Source organism: Pseudophryne corroboree, chromosome 11, assembly GCF_028390025.1.
Source record: "Pseudophryne corroboree isolate aPseCor3 chromosome 11, aPseCor3.hap2, whole genome shotgun sequence".
Taxonomy (NCBI): Eukaryota; Metazoa; Chordata; class Amphibia; order Anura; family Myobatrachidae; genus Pseudophryne; species Pseudophryne corroboree.
In genome coordinates this window covers 6,936,834-6,952,324 of record NC_086454.1, presented here as the reverse complement: position 1 = coordinate 6,952,324, position 15,491 = coordinate 6,936,834, and the positions used below count along the sequence as shown (strand labels likewise).

The 15,491-nt window shown below is 51.0% G+C and overlaps 1 long non-coding RNA gene across 1 annotated transcript in view; it reads left to right on the top strand.

Annotated features, from left to right (window-relative positions):
* LOC134969852 (uncharacterized) overlaps positions 1-4,261 on the top strand; it is a 37,760-nt gene extending 33,499 nt beyond the window's left edge. Inside the window, exons 2-3 of the long non-coding RNA XR_010189526.1 lie at positions 2,772-2,830; positions 4,011-4,261. This is a non-coding gene — a long non-coding RNA (uncharacterized LOC134969852). The remainder of the gene's footprint in view (positions 1-2,771; positions 2,831-4,010) is intronic.
* The last annotated feature ends 11,230 nt before the right edge of the window (positions 4,262-15,491 follow it).

Genomic DNA, 15,491 nt, shown 5'->3' with positions numbered 1-15,491 from the left:
TTGATGGCTGACATCACACGACGGTGGGGAGTAAAACCGGCGGTAGCGGTAAACATAGCCTAAATCCAGGGGTGGGGCTTAAGTCTTGGCTGGCATCTAGGGACTGCCTCAGCTGCAGTCCTTAGAAGCCAGATAGGACAGCTCTAATCGCAGGGGAGTGGCTGGCTACCCAGGATAAGCACTCTCTGCTATCGCAGCCCGGACTGTCAGTCCCAGGGGGGACAAAACACCTAGTCTGGGATTAGCAGAAAGTGCTTCCGAGTGGAAGTTACTGGCCACTGCCGCTGCTAGACCTCTCACAGTGTTCTCTGGATATCAATGTCAATGCATGGCTTTATTTGTTATATACAGGCATACCGTCAACACCCCTTTGTTTCCCTATTACCTGACATAGGTGGTCATTCCGAGTTGATCGCAGCCAGCTGCTGCGATCAACTAGTCCACGCCTATGGGGGAGTGTATTTTAGCATAGCAGGGCTGCGATCGCTTGTGCAGCCCTACTAAAATAAAAAAATGAAAGCAAAAGAAGACTAGGCCTGGACATACTTACCCTGTGCGATGGATCTCTGCGATGCTGGGGCCGGCTTTGATGTCAGACATCCGCCCTCCGTTCTCCTGAACACGCCTGCGTTTTCCTTACCACTCCCCGAAAACGGCAGCCAACGGCCCGGATCCGCCCTGAAACGCCTTTCTTCTTGCCAATATTCTTTGCGGTCGGCTCTGCGACCGCTTCCTTCGTAGGACGCAACACAACCCGGCGGCCCCCGGTCGCCGGGCAATGTCGCACACGCGCATTGCGGCCACCGCGCATGTGCATTCCGGACCTGTTTGCACCGCAGCGACACTGCTTGCGAACAGGTTGGAATGACCCCCATAAAACCCACAGCAAAGACTCCCGTTTAGAGAGAGCTGTATTTCCCACCCACACATGCAACATGGAGGTGGGCTGGTGCCTGAACCTCCGCCTGTCATTACATGAGGCGTGAATGAATGTGTAAACAAGCTACCATGGCATTAATGTGACCGGATGAAGTCAGTGGGAGCCACACTTTGACTGCAGCGGATAATGTCAGCCGGGAACGGGCGCCCTCCGAGCCATTAGCTCGCTCCTCTGAATGACAGTTTTGGCAGCTGCCTGAATTAGCATCCATAAATGCCGCCTTCCCCCCCTCGCCCTCTCTCAGCTTCATCTCTGACTGCCGAGCCCGTAACACTGCCGGCCTTTCACATTTGCTGCAGCACAAACAAACAGCTCCTATTATCACAGTTCATATCAGTGCGACGCACGCTAGCGGGCCCAGATCTCGCACAGAATGGTATTTACAGCAACCTTCCGGAGCGTTTGGCGTTCCTTGGGTGGCACAAGATTGCCGGGAGCCTGCACAGCTGGAGGCGTTGATAAAACATCACAGCACACGGCTGACAGTGGGAGATACTTGACAGCTATTTATAATGCAGAGTAATGTGCTAAATTCAGACTAAATTCCATCATTATTGTAAATATATATCCGCCTTTAATCCACTCTGCTTATAGGTTATTGAACTTTACAGAAATAATATGCTCATGTGAGTTACCGAGCACCAGCGGTTGCTGACTTTCCCGTCTTATTTTATTAAAGTGGAACAGTGGCTTTATAAATAATACTAATAAACAGCTTTAAAGTGGAACTTTTATTAAACACTGTAAATAACAATTCAGCTTATAAAGGATGCGCGGCACTCTCGTGAAAGCTATTATGAGAGTAGATGGAGGAAAGTAAATACACCAAGGGGGTAATTCATAGTTGATCGCAGCAGCAAATTTGTTAGCAGATGGGCAAAACCATGGGGGTCATTCCGAGTTGATCGCTCGCTAGCTGTTTTTAGCAGCCGTGCAAAAGGTATGCCGCCTCCCATTGGGAGTGTATGTTTGCCTAGCAGAAGTGCGAACGAAAGGATCGCAGAGCGGGGGCAAATTTTTTATGTGCAGTTTTAGAGTAACTCAATACCTACTCCTAGCTTGTGATCACTTCAGACTGTTCAGTTCCTGTTTTGACGTCACAAAGACGCCCTGCGTTCGGCCAGCCACGCCTGCATTTTTCCTGACAGGCCTGCTTTTTTCGGAACACTCCCTGAAAATGGTCAGTTGACACCCAGAAACGCCCCCTTCATGTCAATCACTCTGTGGCCAGCAGTGCAACTGAAATGCTTCGCTAGACCTTGTGTGAAACTACATCGTTCGTTGTAATAGTACTCCACGCGTGCGCCGCATACGCATGAGCAGAAGTGCCATTTTTTAGCCTAATTGCTACACAGCGACTGAAAGCAGCTAGCGATCAACTCGGAATGATCCCCCTTGTGCACTGCAGGAGGGGCAGATGTAACATGTGCAGAGAGAGTTAGATTTGGGTGGGTTATTTTGTTTCTGCGCAGGGTAAATACTGGCTGCTTTATTTTTACTCTGCAATTTAGATTTCAGTTTGAACACACCCCACCCAAATCTAACTCTCTCTGCACATGTTACATCTGCCCCACCTGCAGTGCACATGGATTTGCCCAACTGCTAAGAAAATTGCTGCTACGATCAACTCTGAATTAGGCCCCAAGATGGAACTCATGACCTTGTGAAATGTTTTGATAAATATATTCCCTGAGTTCATCTAATATGTATAGGGGCCTACAAAAAGAACAAATTTACCTCTGGCTCATATGTGCGCCCAAATATCAATACATTTTTAACAATTAATACAAAAGTATTGATAATTTTTCTTTGGGGTTCCACTTGTCTTTAGGATGATGTGAAACATAAAAGAAAACACAGAACATGGAGATCCTCGTATAATACTGTTAGGTATGATTGCACATTCAATTATATCATCTCATTGGTAGTAATTGATATATTTATGTTGGGGTTAGTGAGGATCCCAGCGCTGTGCCCGAGGACGCAGCCTGAGATCACCATCGCGACCATCAGTTGCATACAAATATGAATGAGGTCCGTGAAACATAACACTACATTTAGAAAGATATCAAAAGGCTTTAATGACCTCATTCGTTTCGATGTAATGTTGCACAGGAGCTCCATAAGCAGAAGCTGTGTGAACCTGTTATGCTGCTTTCTGTTTTTGTAAGAAAGTAAGGCGCTCTCCACTGTGCATACATGCTGGGCACCAGGACCCAGGGAGGTCTGACCTCCAATATGATGTACTGCTGCACCATGTGACTGCAGCCATCTTGTAGATCCTTCATTAGTACTTTGTAAGGCTGTGTGAGAAGTAATGGCCCATACACACGGTGAGATTAGGGCTATGCCCGATTCTCACTATGCGACAGGGGCTAGGTCGGCACATAGTCAGTATCGCAAGCACACTCATTATGTGCTGGCGATACTGACTGTGCAATTTTGGCTAAGTGTCAATTTTAACTGTCTCTTCTATAGAGATAGTCAAAATTGACTTGCCTGCACAGTCTATCTATTCTTGCGATTCCGCATCGGCATCGAATCGGGATCGCAAGGTGACTTCAAAGTCAAAATCGTAAGAAAAAAATCTCACCGTGTGTACACACTCTAACATGATGGAGACACAAGTCTACCGCTTACTGTAGCACCAGAGAAACCTGCAATATAAAGTTAGTCCAGCATCCTGCACCACTACCTGCAAGTAGCATACACTTACATAGGCAAATGCAGGGGGGGGGGGGGGGGTTCCGGTTGCCTGGAAAGTGGAAACCCCACCTCCTCTTGGCAAGTGGCTCAAGTTATGACAACAATTGCAATGGTATATAATATAATTACTAGAGCTGCCGCCACATCACGCAGTGTAAGCTGCTGCACATGCCCAGTGGTAGAAATTCTTCTGTTTCTGAGTCCTCAATAAGTGCACTGAACCAGAGAGTAGCTCCCAGGAAGAAGAGACAGGAGCCTTACCATGAGGTGGGAGAACGTGTGCTTAGAAAGTGCAGTACTGGTTCAATTATGTTTGTGTATTTATTATGGTATGTTTATTAATATTGTATTCCGTATTCCACAGAGTGGGAGATTGTGGATTGCATTTGGAAACCCCCCTCTAGAAATCCTGTGTTTGCCACTGACTTACCGGCTGGTGTGCAGTACAGAACCCCACCTCACTCACACTCCACCAGCACAAGCGTGTAGCAGTGAGTATGCCTGTACCTATTATACGTCAATAAACCATTACCACTGGTTAGGTGTCTGGGCGGCTTATAGTTTGCTGCATCCCCTGGTGTGTGCCTACAGTATATAACTCCACAAGCAGCAACACTCGCACACACCTCATTCCCACAATTCTGATCTTACTCTTGTTGGACTACATTGCAGATTCTCTATGGCTAATGTCAAGAAGAATGTTCCCTTAGGTTTTAGCAGTTTAATAAAATGCTACACAAGGATATGGGGGTGACTATATATTTTTATTAGCTATATTAGTGGAACTACATGTGCCAGACTGCCAGTTTCTACTTGTACTTCCAGTACCACAAGCCCCAGCCAGCTTTTTGCAGCCATTGGCATTATCAGCACGTCCAAGCGTGCATTGGCTGCCAGATCTTTCTGAGACCTCCACAAATATATGTCGTGATTTGCACACTTGAAATTATTAAAAGCAGTGTCCAAGAGGCACCAGAAAGACCCCCAGTGCTATTTAACAGGACTCATTAGAATCTATGGACCTAGGCCCTCATTCCGAGTTGTTCGCTCGGTAAAATTCTTCGCATCGCAGCGATTTTCCGCTTAATGCGCATGCGCAATGTTCGCACTGCGACTGCGCCAAGTAAATTTGCTATGCACTTAGGAATTTTACTCACAGCTTTTTCATCGGTCTGGCGATCGTAATGTGATTGACAGGAAATGGGTGTTACTGGACGGAAACAGGCCGTTTTATGGGCGTGTGGGAAAAAACGCTACCGTTTCCGGAAAAAACGCAGGAGTGGCCGGAGAAACGGAGGAGTGTCTGGGCGAACGCTGGGAGTGTTTGTGACGTCAAACCAGGAACGACAAGCACTGAACTGATCGCAGATGCCGAGTAAGTCTGAAGCTACTCAGAAACTGCTACGAGGTGTGTAATCGCAATATTGCGAATACATCGTTCGCATTTTTAAGATGCTAAGATTCACTCCCAGTAGGCGGCGGCTTAGCGTGAGCAACTCTGCTAAAATCGCCTTGCGAGCGATCAACTCGGAATGACCTCCCTAATTCACACCTGATCACTGTTGTGCGAAATTGCAAAGCGGCTGATTATCAAACGACTGCACATGTGTACGGATTATAGTGCGCACACGCGAGGCCATACTGCGAATAAAATCCTGCATCTTTTTTTATCACTAGGCGTATGCAGGTTGATTGACATGAATAGGACGCTTGGAGGTGGTAACTGGCCGTTTTCTGGGAGAGTCAGGATAAATGCAGGCGTTCCCAAGCGTTGTCAGGGCGGGTGTGTGACGTCAGTCCGGCCCGATCAGCCTGAGTCTATTGCACTGTAGGAGTAAGTCCTGGGCTGCGCACACACTGGAAAAATCATTCCATGGTGAGTGAGTTGCGAACGGATTTGCAGCTGACCGGCGTTTGCAAAGCTTTTCGCACGGCGTACGCAGACTTGTACGGGGCGGGTAATCACTCTGTCTGGGCGGCGACTATCCGATCGCAAACCTCTGCAAATTCACAGAGGAGCGATCAGGTCTGAATCGGGCCCTATATTTTTTGTTGTCCATATTCCCCAATGGATCTTCTCTTTATGCTGTGTGACCTGGGACTCATGTGTCTCCCTAATATAACAGAGTAGCCTCTGGCTTTCATAGCATGTTGCTGGTGTTTGGCTGGGAGTGCTCACAGCTTTTCCCCAGCTTAGTAATAAGCAGCCAGGCCACAGCACATAGTAAGTGCTAGTTATTTATTTGCGGGAGTGGCATGCTGTCGGGGGGGGGGGGGTGGCATGCTGTCGGGGGGGGGGGATGTGGCATGCTGTCGGGTGGTGGGGGTGGCATGCTGTCGGGGGGTGGTGGGGTGGCATGCTGTCGGGTGGTGGGGGTGGCATGCTGTCGGGGGGTGGTGGGGGTGGCATGCTGTCGGGGGGTGGCATGCTGTCGGGGGTGGTGGGGGTGGCATGCTGTCGGGTGGTGGGGGTGGCATGCTGTCGGGGGGTGGCATGCTGTCGGGTGGTGGGGGTGGCATGCTGTCGGGTGGTGGGGGTGGCATGCTGTCGGGGGTGGCATGCTGTCGGATGGTGGGGGTGGCATGCTGTCGGGGGGGTGGCATGCTGTCGGGTGGTGGGGGTGGCATGCTGTCGGGTGGTGGGGGTGGCATGCTGTCGGGGGGTGGCATGCTGTCGGGTGGTGGGGGTGGCATGCTGTCGGGTGGTGGGGGTGGCATGCTGTCAGGGGGGTGGTGGGGGTTGCATGCTGTCGGTTGGTGGGGGTGGCATGCTGTCGGGGGGGTGGCATGCTGTCGGGTGGTGGGGGTGGCATGCTGTCGGGGGGTGGCATGCTATCGGGGGGTGGTGGGGGTGGCATGCTGTCGGGTGGTGGGGGTGGCATGCTGTCGGGGGGTGGTGGGGGTGGCATGATGTCGGGGGTGGGGGGGTGCGGGGGTGGGGTGGGGTGGCATGCTGTCGGGTGGTGGGGGTGGCATGCTGTTGGGGGTGGCATGCTGTCGGGGGTGGTGGGGGTGGCATGCAATCGGGGGGTGTTGGGGGTGGCATGCTGTCGGGTGGTGGGGGTGGCATGCTGTCAGGGGGTGGTGGGGGTGGCATGCTGTCGGGGGGTGGTGGGGGTGGCATGCTATCGGGGGGTGGTGGGGGTGGCATGCTGTCGGGGGGAGGCATGCTGTCGGGGGGTGGCATGCTGTCGGGGGGAGGGTGGCATGCTGTCGGGTGGTGGGGGTGGCATGCTGTCGGGGTTGGTGGGGGTGGCATGCTGTCAGGGGGTGGGGGGTGGCATGCTGTCGGGTGGTGGGGGTGGCATACTGTCGGGGGGTGGTGGGGGTAGCATGCTATCGGGGGTGGTGGGGGTGGCATGCTGTCGGGTGGTGGGGGTGGCATGCTGTCAGGGGGTGGTGGGGGTGGCATGCTGTTAGGTGGTGGGGGTGGCATGCTGTCGGGGGGTGGTGGGGGTGGCATGCTGTCGGGGGTGGTGGGGGTGGCATGCTATCGGGGGGTGGTGGGGGTGGCATGCTGTCGGGGGGAGGCATGCTGTCGGGGGGTGGCATGCTGTCGGGGGGGAGGGTGGCATGCTATCGGGTGGTGGGGGTGGCATGCTGTCGGGGGGGTGGTGGGGGTGGCATGCTGTCAGGGGGTGGCATGCTGTTGGGGGTGGTGGGGGTGGCATGTTGTTGGGGGGTGGCATGCTGTCGGGGGGGTGGCATGCTGTCGGGGGGGGGAGGGTGGCATGCTGTCGGGTGGTGGGGGCGGCATGCTGTCGGGAGGGTGGCATGCTGTCGGGGGTGGTGGGGGTGGCATGCTGTTGGGGGGGTGGCATGCTGTCGGGGGGGTGGCATGCTGTCGGGTGGTGGGGGTGGCATGCTGTCGGGAGGGTGGCATGCTGTCGGGGGTGGTGGGGGTGGCATGCTGTCGGGAGGGTGGCATGCTGTCGGGGGGTGGCATGCTGTCGGGGGGGGAGGGTGGCATGCTGTCGGGTGGTGGGGGTGGCATGCTGTCGGGGGGGGTGGCATGCTGTCGGGGGTGGTGGGGGTGGCATGCTGTTGGGGGGGAGGGTGGCATGCTGTCGGGGGTGGTGGGGGTGGCATGCTGTCGGGGGGGGTGGCATGCTGCCTGTTGTATCTTTTATGTACAGTGCCGTTTTCTGCTGGTACCCAATGGCACCATTTGCCAGTAACAGGAGGTTTTTCCACCGTTGTCGCTGGTATAGTCTAAATCTCCAGCCTGAAACCTGTATCACCGACTCCTCCATTCCAGGGAGACACTTACTGTACCCGACCTCATGACCTTTAACAGGAGGTGAGTGTAGGGGATTAGCGGAATCTTTTCTCTGTTTGATTTTAGGATTAATGGTGTCCATAGTACTTCATGCAAATCTGTTACATATGTAGAAAGATACAGTCACATTGGGGGTCATTCCGAGTTGATCGCTAGCTGCAATTGTTCGCAGTGCAGCGATCCGGCTAAAAAACGTCTGTTCTGCGTATGCGGTGCAATGCGCACACGCGTCGTACGAGCACAACGAACTATGTAGTTTTGCACAGGGTCTAGCGAAGCATTTCAGACGCACTGCTGACCACAGAGTGATTGACAGGGAGTGGGCGTTTCTGGGTGTCAACTGACCGTTTTCAGGGAGTGTTCGGAAAAACGCAGGCGTGCCAGGAAAAATGCAGACGTGGCTGGGCGAACGCAGGGCGTGTTTGTGATGTCAAAATAGGAACTGAACAGTCTAAAGTGATTGCAAGCGCTGAGTAGGTATTGAGCTACTCTGACACTGCACAAAAAACTTTGTAGCCGCTCTGCGATCCTTTCATTCGCACTTCTGCTAAGCTAAAATACACTCCCAGTGGGCGGCGACATAGCGTTTGCACGGCTGCTAAAAACTGCTAGCGAGCAAACAACTCGGAATGACCACCATTGTCTTATCGCAGTGCTGAATTATAACTCAGAAATGCACTAACTCCGCTGTGTGTACCAGGGGTTCATTTAACATATGTTACACCTACTGCATGATGACACATATATAATGCTGTTCCTGTATTTTATATCGCAGCGTTAATGACTCAGGAAATCCTGCATTATTTTATCGCATAAATTAATCCGCCTGTTTATTCTCATCTATGATAAGATGAGATGAGACATAATGATCATCAATCCTTTAAAAATTCAGGCTTCCGAAAAGCCGCTTCTAAGCCTCACTCAGTTGCCGAGGTACACAGAGGTTAGACGAGGCATCTTACAAATGACAGACAGAGGAATATGTTAACCCTGGTGTGAATTGCAGAGTTTGTGTTGGATGCTGTTATACATATTTAACACAGCTGGATCCATGTGACACATTCCATCACTTTCTAGTTTCAGCAAGAAAACTATTTCTACAGCTTAGCTAAGGTCATAGGTGGGAAGGAAGCGATTTACATAGAAGACTTAGTAGGTCTCCATTGAGGGAGAAAGGTAGAGGCAGAAAGCCATAGGTCAGAGGCTCTGACCGCGCCAGTTAGTTCCAAATGCATCCCAGGAATGTAAATGGCTTTTGCTGTCTGTTTGACATGGGTAAATGGACATTTTGCTGTCATCAAATACCTCCTTCAGCCCTCACATCATTCAGACATGGGCCCTCATTCCGAGTCGTTCGCTCGGTATTTTTCATCGCATCGCAGTGAAATTCCGCTTAGTGCGCATGCGCAATATTCGCACTGCGACTGCGCCAAGTATCTTTGCTATGAAGATAGTATTTTTACTCACGGCTTTTTCATCGCTCCGGCGATCGTAATGCGATTGACAGGAAATAGGTGTAACTGGGCGGAAAACAGGCCGTTTTATGGGCGTGTGGCTGAAAACGCTACCGTTTCCGGAAAAAACGCAGGAGTGGCCGGAGAAACGGGGGAGTGGTTGGGCGAACGCTGGGTGTGTTTGTGACGTCAAACCAGGAACGACAAGCACTGAACTGATCGCACAGGCAGAGTAAGTCTGGAGCTACTCTAAAACTGCTAAGTAGTTTGTGAGCGCAATATTGCGAATACATCGGTCGCAATTTTAAGATGCTAAGATACACTCCCAGTAGGCGGCGGCTTAGCGTGTGTAACTCTGCTAAATTCGCCTTGCGACCGATCAACTCGGAATGAGGGCCATGGTCTGATCCCTCTATTGCAAGCTCACATACATAAAATAAAATATCTCTGTACAGTATATTGCATGAGAAAACGTAAAAAATACTGTACCGGGGCGTGGCCTGGAGGCTGATCTGTGAGGCAGCAAGTTCTGAGAGCTCCTCGAAAACGAGGGAAATATTGCCCTAAAATCGCATCCCTTATCACAAGAGACCCCTCAAAACACGTCCCCCTGACTGAGGGTACATTCCTGTGTGGTGGGGTAGCGCTGCGGAATCGGGGAGCTGGTATACTGGCTCCCTCGGGTTGCGGCCTACCCTCCACGTCTAAGCCGGGGCCTCAATTTTGGACTCTCTCCTGCGGTGGGACGCCCGGAGCTCCGGTCTCGGGTCCTCTCCTGGTCCCCCCCCCCCTCCGGAGATCGGACCCCCCCCCCGCCTGTCTACACTGCTGGGACGCTGCACACTGCGGGGGTGAGGAGGTTAGGCCGAGGCGCGGACGCCGCCACCCCGGAGCCTCAGGGACGGCGGCCATCTTCTGTCTCTGTACCCGCGGTGGAGTTACGGTCACGGGATCCGGCGACACACGCCGCACGTAGAGGTGAGCCGCTTCTCTCCCCTTACACTCTCCCCCACCAACGCTATCCAACACCCGCTCTTACCATCTTCAGAGGGCGACCACGACCGCGGCTGGCTACCTCCGGCTGTCCGTCGGGAGGTACACGGCTCCACGGCTCCATTGCGGACCTCACCTTGGGGCTGGATACCGGACCCGGCCCTGCCGCCACCTGACCCTCCCCAGAGTCATCGTTGCTGGGGCACACGTTGTTTCCCCCATCGCGGCCTGTTCTCAGTCCCGGCGCCGGAGGCCCGCATATACTGACGACCCTGCTTACGAGCCCTGCACGCGGTGTCAACAGGACAGCCCGACACGGCTTACGCTCCGGTGTGACCGGCTCAGTGACACCCGACCTGCGATCCCCGACTGGTTGCTGAGGTCCGCTCCCCCCTCCTCCCTGCCCCGCAGCCCTGGGACCGCTGGGTACACGCTGGGGACCTGAGCTGTGGTCATCTTGGCCCCCACACATGCTGGCTCACCATCTCTCTCCCCTGCATTTGTAGTGTGCCTCTATACCTCAGTCCTCTATGATACTGCTGGCCAGGGGAATGTTCTGCTGAATACCTGTGGGTGCGACCCTGGGGGTCTCCCTATGTTTATTCTCTATGCTCAATTCGTGATGGATCACTAACTACTTACGTTATGGCTCAGCTCTGACCTATGACCCTCTCTATCTTCGGGACTGTCACACACCATGCCTAAATCTAAATCCAAGTCTAAGAAAGCCTCAGCTTCGGCGGAAATATCGTCCTTCATTTCTAAAATGAAGTCTAGTGCTGCCAACTTACCAGCCGCCCCCCCCCCCCCACTGACTTGGTTTCGGAATCTGAGGAAGACTCGCCTGCTCCAGACCCCTCCATGAAAGATTGCTTCTCCTCAATTTTAACGGAAATGAAATCGCTGAAACAGGCCTTCCACTCGGAGATCCACAAAGCCATCTCCGGTCTCAAGGCGGAGATATCTGATCTTGGGGCCCGCACTAATGATGTTGAACAGAAAATCGATGAAGTCATCACTTTCCAGCAGGAACTAGAACATTCGGTTCACGTCATGCAGGAGGATATCTACCTACTCCAAGACCAACAGGAGGACGCTGATAACCGCGCACGACGTAATAACTTGCGCATTAAATATATTCCAGAGTCGGTGGAATCAGCACAACTGGAGGATTTCCTCCTCCGGTTTTTTCAGCACCTCCTGCCGGACATTCCATGCGAACAGTTCCTCCTGGATAGGGCCCATCGCTCCCTACGTCAGAAGCCCTCAACTTCGTCCCCACCACGAGACGTAGTTTTACGCTGTCATTATTTCAAAACTAAAGACAGAATTCTAACGACTGCCCGGAACAAGGACGTGTGTCTGTTCGAATCACACAAGCTCATGGTGTTTCAGGACTTATCCCCTACTACTCTTAAGAGGCGCTTCGACCTGAGGGAATACACCCAAATCCTCAGGGATAATCATATCCGTTACAGATGGGGTTTCCCCTTTGCCCTAATTGTACAGCTTGATGGGAAGAGACTGCTGGCACGATCCAAGGAGGAGGCTCACAGGCTTCTGTTGAGATTGAACTTGCCCCCTCCGGAGTCCAATAAATCTTCCTCCCCGCGGGATGCACCAGATCTCCGACACTCACCGAACTCTCCCCTCCCACAACGAGCACCTCAACGTCTTTGGTCGACAGTCCCGGAGAAAACCTCTGCAAGTCTTGACCCTCCGTGAAAGTTCCTTCACAGTTGCTCTGATGGGTTACTATATGTTAATTGTTACTATTATGCAAACTGGTTTAGAGGTTTAAAAGTTCCTCCCCGAGCTGAGCTAATATAATATAATTGAGCATATGCTCTCTCTGTTTCTTAGTTTCTAACTGTGGTTCATTACGGTTAGTTGTTGCTACGACCCCTTCGGTCCCCCCCCCTATGTTTAGTTGGTGGGTCCCTTGGTGATCGGAGCCGCGCCCTCCACCGAGCCACTATAGTCAGGTTTGAGCATAGGGGAGTTCTTATCTCCCTTAAATTCCCCATACGGGTGCTCAAACATACGGACCCGTACGCAGTGTACAATGGGTCGCTGGCTCGGTCAAAACTGCATGTTCATTTTACAGTGTTCTAGATGTTTCTTTTTGCCTCTTTTGTCTCTTTTTCTTCTTTCTCCACTTCCTACTTTTCCTCTCCCCCATGTTCCCCTTGTTTCCCAGGGAGACCATCCATGGGTCGTTAGGCCTACTCATGCTATGCTTATACTGGTAACATCATGTCTGTCAATGTAATATCCTATAATGTGAAGGGCCTCAATAGTCCCCAAAAGAGGACCAAGTTATTTCTTTTTCTGAAACAGGTGAGGGGAGATCTGGTATTCCTCCAGGAGACGCATTTTAGAGGTACTTCCCACCCTGAACTGCGCTCTAGACGCCACCCTGTCGCTATCCACGCCTGCGATCGCACCCAAAAGAAAAGAGGGGTCGCAATACTGATCCCCGCTCATTTATACTTGGAATCAGACCGAATCATTAAGGACAAACGCGGTAGGTTTCTTATTATAGTAGGCAAACTTAATAATGTTCCCATCACTATGGTCAATATCTATGCTCCCAATGTTAATCAGGCCTCGTTCTTTGCTTCCTTAGATTCTAAAATCGCCCAATGTAGGAAAGGTGACATCTTAATTGCAGGAGACTTTAACACCATACTACACCATAATCTTGATCGCTCCCACCCCCTCCCACTGTCCCAGTCCCACATAAGCGCCCGCAACTCTAGAGCCTTGCAGTCGCTACTTAAAAACCATCTACTATTTGACTCCTGGAGGGTTGTCGACCCCTTAGTTAAAGATTACACGTTTTTCTCCCCAGTCCACAATCTATACACTAGAATTGATATGATTATGGTTGGAAGAGATCTGACCTCTAGAATCCAGAACTGCTGTATTTATCCAATTACGTGGTCCGACCACGCCCCGATATCTTTGACTCTGACTGGGCTGGCTCGCACTCCTTCCCCCCCCTCTTGGTCCCTTAACGATGCCCTTCTCCAACAGCCTGAAGTGCTACAGCAAACTACTCAGGCATTGACTGATTACTTCTTTGAGAACCAAACTCCCGGTATATCTGATATGACCCTGTGGGAGGCACATAAAGCGGTCCTCCGGGGCCACTTCATCCAGACCGCGGCCAGGCTCAATAAACAGCGTTCCCAAAAGATTCTAGAGTTAACAATCAGCTCCATCATATGGAGGAAGTTCATAAGTCCTCTCTTAACCCTGCTGATTTAAAAAAGGTACTTAAAATCAGGGGCGAACTTAATATGCTGTTATCGCACAAGACTGAACAGTGCCTTAGACGTCTTAACCAGATATATTATGAAAAAGGGGATAAAGCAGATAAACTACTAGCCAGAAAGTTGAGGGCTCAGATTTCTTCCAAAAATATTCTATCCATTCGCACCAAACAAGGAGCTTTAACTCATGATCCTGACCGCATTCTGGGTGAATTCGAGGAATTTTATAAATTACTGTATAACTCGGAAGTAACTCTCTCCTCATCACTGAGATTTGATGGGGGGATTGACTCTCTCCTAGATAAATGTAACCTACCATCATTGAGTAGCTCGACAGTGTCCCAGTTAGGTTCAGAGATCACTATCGAGGAAATAGAGAATGCACTTAAAACTCAGAAACCAGGTAAGGCCCTGGACCTGATGGGATGTCAATTATGTACTACAAGAAATTCAAGGGGACCTTATTACCCCACCTTTGTAGGCTCTTCAATGGTTTCCTAAGTGGTAACCCTCTATCACCCCGTGCATTGGAGGCACGAATAGTTTTAATCCATAAGCCTGGGAAAGACCCCAACTCCTGTGCTAGCTACCGCCCCATTTCTTTATTAAATAACGATATTAAACTATTTGCCAAAATTCTAGCCCTAATGTTAAACCCAGTTCTCCCGCGCTTAATACACGCTGACCAGGTGGGCTTCATCCCAGGCCGACAAGCTAGAGACAATACACGCAGAACTATTAATCTGGTCCATCTTATTAACAAAACTAGATTGCCCTCCATCCTTCTTTCGCTTGACGCAGAGAAGGCTTTTGATAAAATACTATGGCCCTTCATGTTCGCCACCCTATGCAGGTTCGGTCTGGGGGGAAGCCTACTTCAGGGTATTCAGGCACTCTACTCCAACCCCTCTGCTAGAGTTCGGGTTAACGGCAAAGACTCTCACCTCTTTCACATCAGCAACGGTACACGCCAGGGGTGCCCCCTGTCACCACTAATTTTTGCTATGACAATCGAACCTCTGGCGTGTATGGTTAGTGCCAACCCCGACATCAAAGGAATTTCTGTTGGTGAAGAGGAATTCAAATTGTCATTATTCGCAGATGACGTTCTCTTAACTCTCTCCTCTCCCAATATATCTATCCCTAATCTATTTAAAACCCTATCATTATACTCTCACTACTCGGGATATCGTATTAATTACTCTAAATCGGAAGCCCTCCCTCTGCATCTTGATGAGAATACCAGATCTCTCCTAGCTGCTAACTTTAACTTTTCTTGGTGCTCCAAGAAAATCAGGTATCTAGGCGTGTATATCACAAACTCCTACGACTCTTTATACTCTGAAAACTTTCCAGCCCTTTTTAAGTGTATAGAGTCTGACCTTCGAGCTTGGGACAAACAGATTATAGCCTGGTTCGGACGGATATAGTATCAGTAAAAATGAACATCCTTCCCAGGATTTTGTATCTGATTCAAACAATTCCCGTAAGCATCCCCGCTGAGGCCTTATGTCGAATGCAGAAACTCTTCGTAAAATTTATATGGTCTGGTAAGCCCCCTAGAATCAGGACCTCCACTCTGGTACGTGACCCGTTAGCGGGAGGCAGAGGATTGCCGGATATCCGTAAATACTATCATGCAACTCACCTGAGTCAGGCTCTTGCATGGTTCTCCCCAGCCCCCCACCTACCCTGGATTCGAATCGAACTTTTAGCGGCCGGGGTCTCCACTTTGGTTTCCCTTCTTAGGCCGACTAAGCCACTACGGACAATGCATACCTGTGTCCCTTCGACAAAACTCACCTGCTCCTTGTGGTTTTTCTGCATTCGGCATTATGGCC